The sequence below is a fragment of the Sciurus carolinensis genome, chromosome 16 (assembly GCF_902686445.1).
Source record: "Sciurus carolinensis chromosome 16, mSciCar1.2, whole genome shotgun sequence".
NCBI classification, from domain to species: Eukaryota; Metazoa; Chordata; class Mammalia; order Rodentia; family Sciuridae; genus Sciurus; species Sciurus carolinensis.
Genome location: NC_062228.1, coordinates 35,259,129 through 35,272,588, shown reverse-complemented (window position 1 = coordinate 35,272,588; position 13,460 = coordinate 35,259,129).

The following is a 13,460-nucleotide window of genomic DNA, read 5'->3' as shown; positions in this document are numbered from 1 at the left end:
GAAACATATCCAAGTGAAGCCAGAATTGAGAACTGGCAGTTAGTGTAGAATAGGAAATTGGGTCAAATTGAGAAAATGGAGGCCATCTGTGTCTGGAAAGTTGGAGACTGCCCCTGGGAGAATGGAATGTCAAAGACCTCTGGAGCCATTGATCACCAAATTTACCTGCCCTTATCATCCTTTTTCAAAAGACTAATTAATGCCCCCTGGTCCCCTACCTGCCTAAATCACTCCATTTGACCCTTACCCCCACCCATCTGCTTCCCACCCTTTTGCCATCTCACCTGCATCTCCTGGGTCTAGTCATGTAGACAGGAAGGAAAGAGATAAGGGGGAAGGAACAGGAGAACAAAACCTGTAAAAAGGGCAAGATGTGCTCATCCCAGGGATTCACCTTTGGGTCCCCTTCTACCCGGGAGAAGGCTGTTCTACTTTTCTTTAATAAAGCTTCTTACTTTCTACTCTACACTTGCCTTGGCTTGCTGCTCTGGTGTTATACTTCAACATCTGAGGAAGCAGGACTTGTCAAGATAACCGGCATTATCACGAGGATGTTCATTACAACATTGTTTGTAACAGTAAAAATGTGGAAACGAGGGAACAGATATAGCAATTAATATGTAAGTGTTTATTAGATCTGTAAGATAATATGAAACTATATAAAATAGTAAGTGAATGCTACACTCATATAAAATTTAGAAATATATAAACCACTTCCAATTCCAATTATGATGGAGAAAGCACTCTCCATTCAGTTGTTCCCATTGAATGCAACTTAAAACCTTAAACAGAATTTATGGGGCAATTATCTGAAGATTCTAAAAGGTAAATGGTATCAGGCAGATGGGGAAAGAATATGAACTTGAAGTCTGACTGACATGGTGGTCTGTTTCTTGCCTTTTTACCCCTCTGTATGTTCTGGTGTTAGCCCAAAGGCACCAGGATCCTGGAAAAGTCCTCTGGGTGTGGACAAAAGGAACTCCAAGAGAAGTACCTCACTTTCTGGTCAGAAGAGTAGTAAGAAACCACGCCAGACAGAATGGGGGAAATTGTATTTTTTTTTCATTCTCTCTCCAGCCGGAAATGTGAAGTCTGACAATAGAAATTGTATTCATGAGGAACATGAATTCTTCCCTCTGAACTCTGGGTCCCAGGCCTGCCACCCAGGTCCCCATCTGACCTCCAGGTGACCCACACATAGAATATATCTGAAGAATCCTGGAATGAATTTGAGAACAAAACTAGCATTGAAACCACAGCCTATGGAAAGTAGGTCAAAACTTGGGGCCTGATCCTATGTTGGTCTACTGTCTCCTAAACATGAACAAACAACAAATAAACAGCTCTCATAGGATTTAAACAGGACAGGGGAATCAACATGATATTTAAAATGCCCAGTATACAACCTAAGATTATCTATAATTTTGTTTACAAAATACCAGAAAAACTAAAACAACATACAAGGAGAAAGATAATCAAGAGATACCATCTCTAAGATGATGTTGATGTTAGACAGTCTTCACAGCTGCTGTTAAAACTGTGCTCCATGAAGTAAGGAGGAAGGCTCTGGAAACAAATGGAAAGTTTCAGTCATTGAAAAAAGAGAAGACTTCTTTAGATTCTACATAAGAGTGAGATCATGCAGTATTTGTTTTTCTGTGCCTGGCTTATTTCACTCACGATGTCTTCCAGTTGTATCTATGTTACCTCAAGTGATCACATTTCTTTTTAATGGTTAGATAGTATTCCATTGTGTATATATATCACATTTTCTTAGTCCATTCATCCACTAATGAACACTTAGGTTGATTCCATATCTTGGCTATTGTGAATAATGCTGCAATAAAAATAGAAGTGTAGATATCTTTTTGACAAACTTATTTCTTTTCTTTTGGATATAGACCTAGTAGTAGGATTGCTGGATCATCTGGTAGTCCCATTTTCAATTATTTAAGAAATCTCCATATTATTTTCCATAATGGTTGTACCTGATTTGATTATTATACAATGTATACTCATATCACAATATTATACTGTATCCCATAAATATGTACAACAATTATGTGTCAGTTAAAAGAAAAAAAAAAGAACCAAATGGGAAATTTATAACTATTTAGAAAAAATGTATAAATATTTAGAAAAGCAATAATTCAAATAAAATATCCTCAGCAGAATGGAGATGACTGGTCAGTGAATCTGAAGATATATAAAGATTAGCAAATCTAAAAAGCAGAGTAGAAAAATACCAAAAACTAAAATTATCCATGAAGCAATATCAAAAAGTCTGAAGTTTACATCACTGGAGTTTCTGAAGAAGAGAAGAAATGTGCATGAGATATGTTTGAAGAAATAATGGTTGACAACTTCTCAAATTTGGTAAAAGATGTAAACTTACAAACTTAAGATCCTCAGCAAATTTCAAACAGGATAAACTCAAAGAAATCCACACACAAACATCACAGTCAGACCACTATAAACCAAAGACAAAGCTGTGAAAACAGAGAAAAACAGACATTACTTAAAGGGCTGCAAGTTGAATGTAAATTTCTCTTCTGATCTATGAAGACTGTAAAGCAGTGGAACAAAGTTTTTAAAGTGCTCTAAGGCCCAGAACTCCCTATCCGGTGAAAATATCTTTCTGGAAACAAGATGAAAACAAGGACATTGTTGGGTGAAGGAAAATTAAGATAATCCACTGCCTGTGTACCTACTATAAAAGATGTGCTTAAATAAGACTTTTGGGAGGAGGAGAAATGATAAAGGGAAACTGGAAATTCGAGGTTGAAGGAAGTGTAACAGAAATGCTATGTTAACAAATATACTAGACTGTTTTTTCCTCTTTAAGACAAGATAAGCCTAATGGTTGAAAGTAAAACTTGTAACATTGTCTAGTAGAATTTCACACACACACACACACACACACACACACACACACATTATTTATGGCAATCACAAGATAAAGAGGGGAGAACAAAGGACTTACATGGTGGTAAAGTTTCTATATTCCAATGAAGTGATAAATAATGCTAAGTAGACAGTAAAAAGTACGGTGATTCTTGTTATTTACAGTGGTTTCTGTTCTATAAAAACTCTTCAAATATTGAATTAGCAAATATTGAACCATGCTCCTAGGGGAAATACAGGGTTAGGTTCCTATGAGTCTCTGATCACATTTTCATCAAGTGGCCAATACAGTTGTTTTACATGTGTTTCTATTTAAAGACATCTTATTTCATATATGCTGTTGAACTCACAGCCAATAGCATTTTAACTTGTTCCTGAATCAAGTTTATTTAATACATTTTCAGTCTAAGACAGATGACAGCTTTTTTTTGTGTGTGTGGGGGGGTTAGGAACACTAGACACCACTTTAGGATTATATTTGGGGGCCTTTAACATTTTGAACTTGCCCCAAAGGCACAAAAATGTGAAAAATGTGCCTCTAGATAGACTGTGAAAAGAACATTTGATTCTATTGTGAAAGCTGAAACAAAAAGTTCAACCCTAGCTGGGAATGTGCACATTGGTGAATCACACTTTTCACTGTCCCATGTATGTCTGCAAATGACCACAAACATGCCACAGGTATTGCTTTTATGGTTACAAAATAATTTTCATGAGTAGGTGAGTTCACAAATACAAAATCCATAAATAATGAAAACAGAATGTATATTTGCTTAATCCCTGAACAGTCACTTTAAAAAACCATGCAATAAGACATATAGTAAAAGCACAAGAGATGTATCTCAGAAAAGATAATATTTTCAAATCACCAAAAAGATATCACAGTTTCATATTTGTATGTGCCTAAGAATGTTGCTTTCAAAACGTATAACACAAAAATAACAGTTACAAGAAGAAATGAAAATTTGCAATTATAATGGGGAATTAAAAAATATCTTTCCTTCTGTGACTGCTTGAAAAGGCAGGCAAAAAAATCAATAAGAGTATAAAATATTTTACTAACCCTTGTTTTATGAAGAGCAAAACACACACTCAATAACAGCAAAATATTTTTTTCTTTTCAACTACACACGAACCATTTGCAATAATTTGCCATTTTCAGTAATTCACTTGCATTAATGGGTCTTCAAACAAGTGTCAATAAATTTGAAAATGTTGAAATAATACAGACTATGTTCTGAGACTTAAGATACCTCAGCTGGAAATCAGTTACAACAATTTAACATGTATCCTTATATGAAATTAAGAAACATACTTCTATGATACCCATGGTAATACTGATCTTGGATGAATGAAGATGTCTCATTTGAGATTAGAAATGCTTTGAACTGACCAAAAATTAAAACTGGTCTGTGTAATCTGAATAAAGTTTGCCAGTGAAATATTGCTTAAGTTGTGTCTAGAGATAAAATGGCAGTTTCAAATATTAAAAAAAGAAGAAAGACTAATAACTGAAGAGTTAAACATTCATCTCATGAGGCTGGAATTAGAGTATTAAGCTAAACTCAAAGAGAGTAAAAGAATGGAAATAACATGAGAGAAATTAATGAAATAATATTAAATTATTAAAAAATATTTGATACCCTTATTGAGGCTGATCAAGAAAACCAGAAATGCCCAAATAACCAGGAACAAAGGAAGGAGACATTGTTTCAAATTCTATAGACAAAATAGACAAGTTCCTGGACAAAGGACATTTACTAAAACTGACACAAGAAGAATTAGAAAATCTGGTAGTGTGCTTTTGTGTATATGTGATAAATGCCACCATTAAAAACAAGGTTAAACATTTAAAATAAGGTTAAGAATCATAGAATTGGAAGGGAATCCAATGAGTTCGTATCTTTACTATCTATCATATAAATGTCCAGATTCAAATTTCATGAAACCCCAAGGATAAGAGCAACTTACCTTTAGTTTAAATTCATATAAGCAAAAAAACTCTTTACAATTCTTTGATATGATGAAAGTTGTTGCAAACTGGATCAAGAGATGTTAGAATTTGATAAAACTGAAAGGTTAATAATAGGAGAAAGTCAGACCTGTCTCTTGTCTTCCACTCAAAGCTTCCCTTGCTCTTCCATTCCTCTCTGTCTCCTTGACGTTTCAGCAATTCTTCCTATCTTAATGACAGTGCATTCGCTTCTTGTTGGAATTTAGAAAGAACTGGAGCTTCTCTGAAGTAAGAAATCAGCTCAATTTCACTTTTTTCCTAAATGAATATCCTTCTCATTTATCCTGGGATGACACATTAGTAAACTATGGAAACTTGTTTTTGTGGGGGGAGGAAGGTGCAGGGGCGGGTATCTCCCTTTGGTTTTAAAAAGACTTTTTATCCATCAAGCTGGATTTAGGCTTTATCACAATGAGAGCACGTACTACTTGTACTTTGGTTATCTGCTCTTTTTAGACCTATGACCTCATTTTCTGGCCACTCCCCATCTCTGAAGACTTTCAGTCCTGTGGCTAGGACTACAGAGATGGTTCCTAACGAAGAATTCAGAATGCACAGTATCTGGGCTACCGAGAAACTGTTGGTTTGACTCTGCCTTTTTTATGCTTGGGTTCTGTGTCTGTCCCTCTGTTCCAGTTAGACCATCGCACCTTCATGTGTGAATTCTGTTCATCTTAACCATGCAACATGCTTCAGTTTCTCCAGAAAATCCTCCCCAGTCCCTCCTCTCCCACCACTGAAGGCCTGTTCCTAGTCTTGGCTGAGGGACCTAGTTCCAGTCTCCTGCTCAGAGGCTTCCCATCACAGAGTGTTGCTGAGACACCATCAGTTACCCCTACAGGGAAGGGCAGTGTAGAATATATTGCACAGGGCAAGTGGTTTAAAGTAAAAAGATGTAGGTTTTAAGAGTCCTAACTCTGTCCTTTACAAGTTTTATCTTATTACTCAGCCAATTTGGGTCTCATTTTTTTCTCGTCTGTAAAAGAAGAGTAACAACAACTATCTTAAAATTTATAAGATAATTCAATGAGTACCAACAGTACTGCTCTTGGCCCATATTCCCACTACTTCCTAAATTTCCATGAACAGATCTTGGTCTTGCTGCCTGTGTCCCTCTTGCCTGTGGAGGAGAGTCTCTCAAGAACCTACATGCCCAGTTTCCTCCAATGGCCAAGTTTCTTCCCATCTTATTGCTCCCATTACCTTCCAAGAGTTATGTTCCTGGCCTGTAATCTTAGTGTTCCCAAATCTTTGCCAATATTTGATGGCCCAAACTAAGAAGCAAGAGTCAAGATATACCCTATGCAGTGAAATAACTTCATGTTATGGTGTCTGCTGTCTTAGCCCCATTTGGGGATACTGTGATTCTAGTCTGGAATTGGCCTTAGATTCCACAGGTTTAAGGGCTCAGGCCTCCACAGGATGGTACTTATTTCAGATGCCAGCAGAACTTTTAATGAACTGGTTATAAATTTAGGGGTCTTCATGGCCCTCACAGGTTTAGTAATTCACTAGAATGACTCACAGAACTCAGGAAAGCATTATATTTATGATTACAATTTTATTATAAAGGTCACACACAACACAAGGCCAGGGAGAACCTTAAACGCAGAGCTTCCATTCCCTCTTACAGAGAAAGGTATGACACTTTCTTGGCACATCAATATGTTCACCAACCAAGAAAATGCACTGAACTTTTATAGCCGGAGTATTTATTGGAGTTTCATTGTGTAGGCACACTTAATAAGTCATTGGTCAGATGATTGAACTCAATCTCTGACCCTCTTCCTCTCTCAGGAAGTTGGTCTGAGTCAAAGTCACAACTCTTGAATCACCTAGTTGGTGTTTCTAGTAATGAGCCCTCATCTTGAAGCAATGTAAGGATCCAACACTGGAATAATAAAGGTACTTAGATAACTCAAAAATACCAAGAATGGTAGAATCTTCCTGTCAGAAGCCCAGGACAAAGACCAGACAAGTTCTTTACTATACCATAGCATCTAATAAGTGCTCTTTGACTAGAGGGAGAGAGTCTATCTTCCCTAGGAGGAAAACAATACCTTCTAAAGTCAAAAGATATGATGTATTAAAAATGGAAAGCAAGGAGTGGGATAACTGGGTCAGAAGGTGGGTTCATTCCAAGTTTTCTGAGGACTCTCCACAATGAATCAAAATGCAGTCTGTAAAAATAAAAATAAAACTGGGAAACAGGCATTTTTTGATATATTTTGTTTCTGGACTTAATTCAGCTCAAGGTGCATGTAAGTATTTTTAAAATAATAGTGTACCAAGTAGAGTTTACTTTGACTTCTCAAATATAGGTTTCATATATATTGATGGAATATTTACTAGACATTCTTTACCACTAGCCAGAGATGGCAGTTTGGGGATGTCTGCTTTGCAAATGCTTGCTGCACAAAGTGGATCCCCAATTGCAGGAATTGTTTTGGATACTTTTCAAAGTTACCACATTATTTTTCTCTAAGGAAGGGTTAAGAATAAAAAAAGAGAATGATGGCATTGAGTCCTAGGATTAGTCAAGTCCTTGAAGTTCTTCTGGTTCAATCCTGGATATGAGACCTGGATTATTTTACAATATTTCCAAAAAGTGTTCATCCAGCTTTTACCTGAATGCCTCCTGTGATGGGTAATTCTCTACCTTCAGAGACAACCTGTCTCATGTAGACAGTCCCATCTGTGAGAAATTTATGTGGCATTGATCTGAATCCAGTCTTCCTATATTTTCCAGCTGGTTCTTATAGCTCTGATTCTTGGATTTATGAAAAAAAAAAAAAGCTCTAGATGAGAAACATCCTTCCAAAGATGTGTGAGAACAGATATTCCTGCAGGCAGAAGAGGAGCCTTGATTGATATCTTATGAGTGTTTCAGTTCCAGCAATGATGGGGGTCCAGAGTCTGTGCAGTGACTGCTTTTAGCTGTTAATCTTGAAATTTTATCACCCAAAACTCTACTAATAATGACGATAAAATTGATAAAATAACAGCTAACATTTTTTAGTGCTACCATATGCCAGGGACTATGCTAGATACTTTCTTCGCATGATTTTACTTCATTTTCAAGACAACTCTATGTGATAGGCATGACTGATTTAATGGGCTTTACAAATGAGTTCACTGAGGCTCAGAGAGGTCAGAAAACTTGTTTAAAGTATCTTAACCAAGGAGGTCAGTTTCAAACCTTGGACCGTAACTCTGGAATTCATATTCTTGGTAATTAACACTATACCACATTCAACTTTGTTCTTAATGGTACATATGAGTTATTGATAAGTTTTGTCTTCAGATCATCCTGTGTGCCACTAACTTCTGGAATATTCACAAGGCTGTTGGACAGGGGTGGGGTAATTTGGGTAGCTAGAATCCTGGGGTAAGAGGGTTAATAACAGCCCAGGGGAAAGATGGAAAACAGACAAAAAAAAAAAAAGACAATTAGTATCAGAACCTAATTCTATGACTGGTGGCCTCAGAGTCCATTTTTCTAATCTAGACAACTTTCTTGGAATTGTCCCACTTCAGGGCATGTTACTAGCTGGAGGTCACCTCACAAATACTTTTACACATGATTAGTGCCACCAAGAATTTTGGCTTGAAATTGCCTCACAGATTAGTAACTGCTCAGGGTCACAGTAATTCAATAAGTGACGAATCCTCTGGGCTGAGGATGACAAATGGCCTCCACAAAGAAAAACTCAGGGCCAGTTCTGTGAAAGGAAGGTGTTAGGGAGTCTAGTCAGCAAATGAACCCAGGATCCCACATTTTCTTACCCTCAAAGCCTTTATGAGATATTTAACTGCACTTGTTTAAGATGCCAATATTAATAAAATACACAGCTCCTGCCCTATGAATTTTCATCAACAAATCAATTTAGGCAAAGCATCCTGGGATCTGAGACATAAATCCCCTGAGATTTCTGCCTTGGAAATCCAGAGATTTATTTGAAAGGTAAGACAGATGTACAAATCATGATAAGATGTGGGATGTGGTCTAAGGCAGAGAAGCAAAATGAGGCAGTGTCTAAAAGAAAGGGTGGTCATTTCCTCTTGTCAGGAATCAAAGGCTTCACCAAGAAGGTGGCAGGTTAATCTAGAAGTTGCAAACTGGAGGCCACCATCCAAATCCAGTCCATGGATGTGTGGGAAGGCAAAGGGTACCACTTGTAAGGCAGGACACCAGACAAGTATGGAAATTGTATGTAAAGCCACTTTGTTCTAGGTTTCTTGCAGTAGGGACTGACCAGGAGAAATGAGATACTGAATTTATAACATGGGCTGGGACTAGGTTATGGAGAACCTTGATAAGGATTTGAATTTTCTTTCTTATGAAGTATGTGTCATGAAGGGACCCTCACAAACTAGAACTGTAACTCTCTAGCCTTTCTTTCTAGGAGAACATTTTTAAAGGATGGAGGTGAAACTGTCAAAGTACTCATGAGTCATTCCTGTTTATTTGGTGATTGTATTATGTGCTGAGAAGAGCTATCTAGGGAACTGGGAAAATGCCAAGAAGATTAGCAGGTGAAAAATTTGGGATTGGTTACACCAAGAAATGAGCACATCTTAAATGGTATGTATTGGGAATAAAGTGTATTCTATGTGAATATTTTAAATATATATACAAGTATAATACACAGATCCTTCAAGAAGCCCACTCTGAACCATGGCTCCTTTGGAATAAATAATGCCGGTAATCCTTCTTCCTGCTGTCTCTTGTTTAGACTGCTCTGAATACTGCAGGTTGGAAGAACTTCACCTTTAATCCTTACTTTATTTTTATTTAATATGCCAATTATGGGTCTTGCTAATATGTTCATGGGCAGTTTTCCAGAAAACCTTTCTCATTGTGTAGATTAAATTAATCATGCTAATTCCATTCTATTGGCAACACATGTGGGACAGTAATTACACAGGTTCTTTACCTCTCTTGCCTGATTTGGAGCTATGGCTTGTTCTAGTTATCTCCACTCTTCTTGCACCCCATCTCTGTCTAGACACAGATCCTGGAATTCTTCCTCGCTTCCTGCCTGAGGAATGGTAAATTTAGCATTGCCTCTCCAGAATGAGGACAGAATTGTTAGAATGCAAGGCTCGATTGACTGTAACCTTAGCTGACTTTTCCAGCATGTGATGAAAATATTGAGCTAGAGCCAGGAGATCTGGCTTTTAGCCCTGTCTTCGCAGGAACTCTCTGTGGTGGACTTCTGTGGGTGGATCCTCACCATCAATTTTCTTCTCACCTTCACAGTAGCTTTCAACATTTCCCAGCTGTGAGATTTTGGTAAACTGATCCTAGCACCAGCTCTAGGGAGAGGACCTGATTGGACAAAGTCAGTCTTAACTCATCCCAGTGGTTACAATGATGGGTTCAGAGGTGTACCATGAACTAAAGCAGGTGAATTAGAGCCAATATGACTAAACTTTTGGATCTTTGGTTGAATTATTGAAGGAAATGATGTCTGTGTTAGTCAGCTTTGGAGGGTACCTGGGTATTTTCTCCGATGAGAAAGAAAGGAACTGGGAGTACAGACTTTCTCATCGTATTGTAGATGGTGGTACAAGTGAGTCAGAAAATATTATTTTTAGTTGAGGCCTGAAGAATGGAGGACAGTGAGGGTGGCCAAACAGTGTGTCCTTGCCAGGCAGTGGGAGTAGCCACTTGTAAATGGAAGATCTGGAGATGGGTTGGCTTGATGTCTGCAAGTCTTAAATGTAAAAGCAGTATCTGTCCAATCTTGGGGTGCACATGCCCTCCCCTGATCCACATTTGCATAAAGCAGACCCTTCTCTCCCTCCTATAGGTTTTTCCATTTCTACTGTGACTGCAAGTTCCTTGAGCATAGAAATTGTGTCTTCATCAACTCAGTGCCTCCGTGGCACCCAGAATGTGCTTTCCCTGTGCACACTGTGTTGGATCCCAAGTGGCAGAACGAGAAAAGATGAGGGAGGTCTCCAAGGTAGGAAAGAGGATGGTGAACTCAGTCCATTAAAAAGGTACAGGGCTGGCTGAGTGAGGACTCAGGTGGGAGGTGAGAGGAAATAGGGCTACAAAATTGTGTTTGGAGAGAGTCTCAAATACTGAGATAAGGTATTGGGGCCATATGATACTTTTATAGAGGGGATTAAATAATAAGGCAATCAAAGGACACATCTGTGCAACTAAAACACACTTAGTCTCTTTGACTGGGCTGTTGACAGACCATTTGGCAATGGGGAATTTGTGTGAGCTGAAAACACATTAAGCTCTGGAGACAGCTTGGGAAGTTTCTGGCGTTCGCTTTTGCTTTTGGCAACCTTCCAAGAATAATGAATTATATATTTAGGCTCATTCCCCACAGGTGTGGACAATCAGAGTGCTGGTAGAAAAAGCTAATTTCTGGTGAAAATACAGCACATTCAGTTATTAAAGTCGACCCAGAGGAAGCCAAGCCTACCATTGTTCAGGTCTCCTTACACACACACACAGACACACACACACACACAGACACACACAGTGTGTTTAGCATCTCATCCAAATCCTCAGGGACACCCCGAATCTGAATAGGCTATGAACTGCTTGTTTAACTCAACATTTTCAATATATCCAAAATCACACTAATTTTTGTCCTTTCTCATTCGTCTTACTGACTTATATATTTCTATTTCCCTTTGCTTTCTAAAAAGGCAAGAGTATCTTCTCAATCTTTCAGTCCTGAAAACTGAATGTATTAGACTCCATCTGCCATTGCTGCCCCCTCATCCAGTCTCCAGGTTAGCCTGTCTCACCCTCATCCTCTTGCCTTAGATGGGGGCTCCAGTAACTCCATGTTTGTGTTTTCATTGAAGCTGGTTGGAGCACCTGCTACAATCACTGGAGTAGCCTTCATGTTTGAAACAACTTCAAATTTACAGAAGGTTGTAAAAACAATACAAAAACCTTTTTCTCCCCTGACTCATTTAAGAATAAGGTGCCAAGGTGATGCCCCACAATCACAATACAATCATCAGATTCAGAAAGTTAAACTTGATACATGATTACAATCTAATTCAGAGTCCATGCAAATTTTCCCATTTGTTCCCATGTCTTTTTCAGTGGAAGGATACAGTTCAAGAGACATATTGCATTTTATTGCCATGTCTAGTTAGTATTTTTTCTGTAATAGTGCTTGTTTTTTCTTGACTTTTACAACATTGACAAATTTGAAGAGCATATACCTCTTACTTTGTAAAATGCCCCTTGGTTTGGGTTGGTTTGTTGTTTCCTATGATTTGATAATTTGCAGGGAAAGTCATAGAAGAGATACTTCTCATTGATTGTGACTTGTCCCATTACTGATGTTAACTTTGACTATTTAATAGGGTGATATCTTCCTGGCATCATAAAGTTTGCTTCTTTCCTGTATAATTGATGTTTTCTTTTTGATGGTAATGGTGATAGTTTGGGAGTATGTAACTACTCTATATCTCCTCAACTTTCAATTTATTATTTGCCTCAGTGTGGAATTATGGATTCCTATTTTAGCCGATTAGTTATCATCTGTTACTATACCATATTGTAGATCTGATCAATGGAGCCCCTTCAAGCTGAATTCTGTACCTTTGACATGAACCTATATCCATCAACTTTTGAGCATGGTCTTACTTTCTGGCACAAGACCTAGGCTTATCTTGTACTTGCCCTGACCCATCCCTGAGAGAAACTGCTTCCATAAGGTCATTGGTGCCTTTTGTTGGAGAATGGTATTCAGATACCAAGACCTGGATTCTAGGTGTCTGTATGACTTCTAGATTATCAGTGCTCCCAGGTATTTTCAGCAGACGAACTGGGGGTTACACATTTATACACTTATTTTTATATCTGTATGTAAGGAAAACCACAAGCTCAGACAGATAACACTAATTCATTCTTCCTTTCTCCTTTTCTGCATTTGTCCCTCCAGTTCTTTCTCTGACAATAAGAAACTTGTTTTCTATTATCTGAATTGTATTTACATATTGATCAACTCTTTATGCAACCAATCTCCCATTACTGCTGTCCTTGCCATGGTCATGGACATGACCCCTACTACAGTGTCTGACACAGGAGGCTGCTGCCCTGCTGTGCCCTATTGACATGCTCTTCACTCATCTGGGGTTGACACTCTATGCTGGGCTGTAGCCCAGATGGATGTGCACCTTACATAGCCTAAACTCTATCATTCTATGCTAAGTAGCCCTACCCGCAGAGGGGAGCCTTCTGCATCCCTCCTTGGCTCCAACACATTGTGCTGAGATGTCCCTTGTGAGGGTGCCCTTTTTATCCCAAATGAGCTCTAATATCCTTTACTGGTCTTTCTCCCTGACAGATTCCCTATTTTCCTGCTTAAGACATTACATATGCCATTTCCCCAAGGGAATGTTCTCAAGTGGTCTCCTTTCATCTCTTCCCAAGTAAAACAAATATCTGAATGTATATGACTACTGCTCACAAACTGTCAGAAGAAAGACTTTAAAAATCTTCTGGGAGAGAGTCACTATGTTCAATTCAACTTTTAAGACTTACCTTATG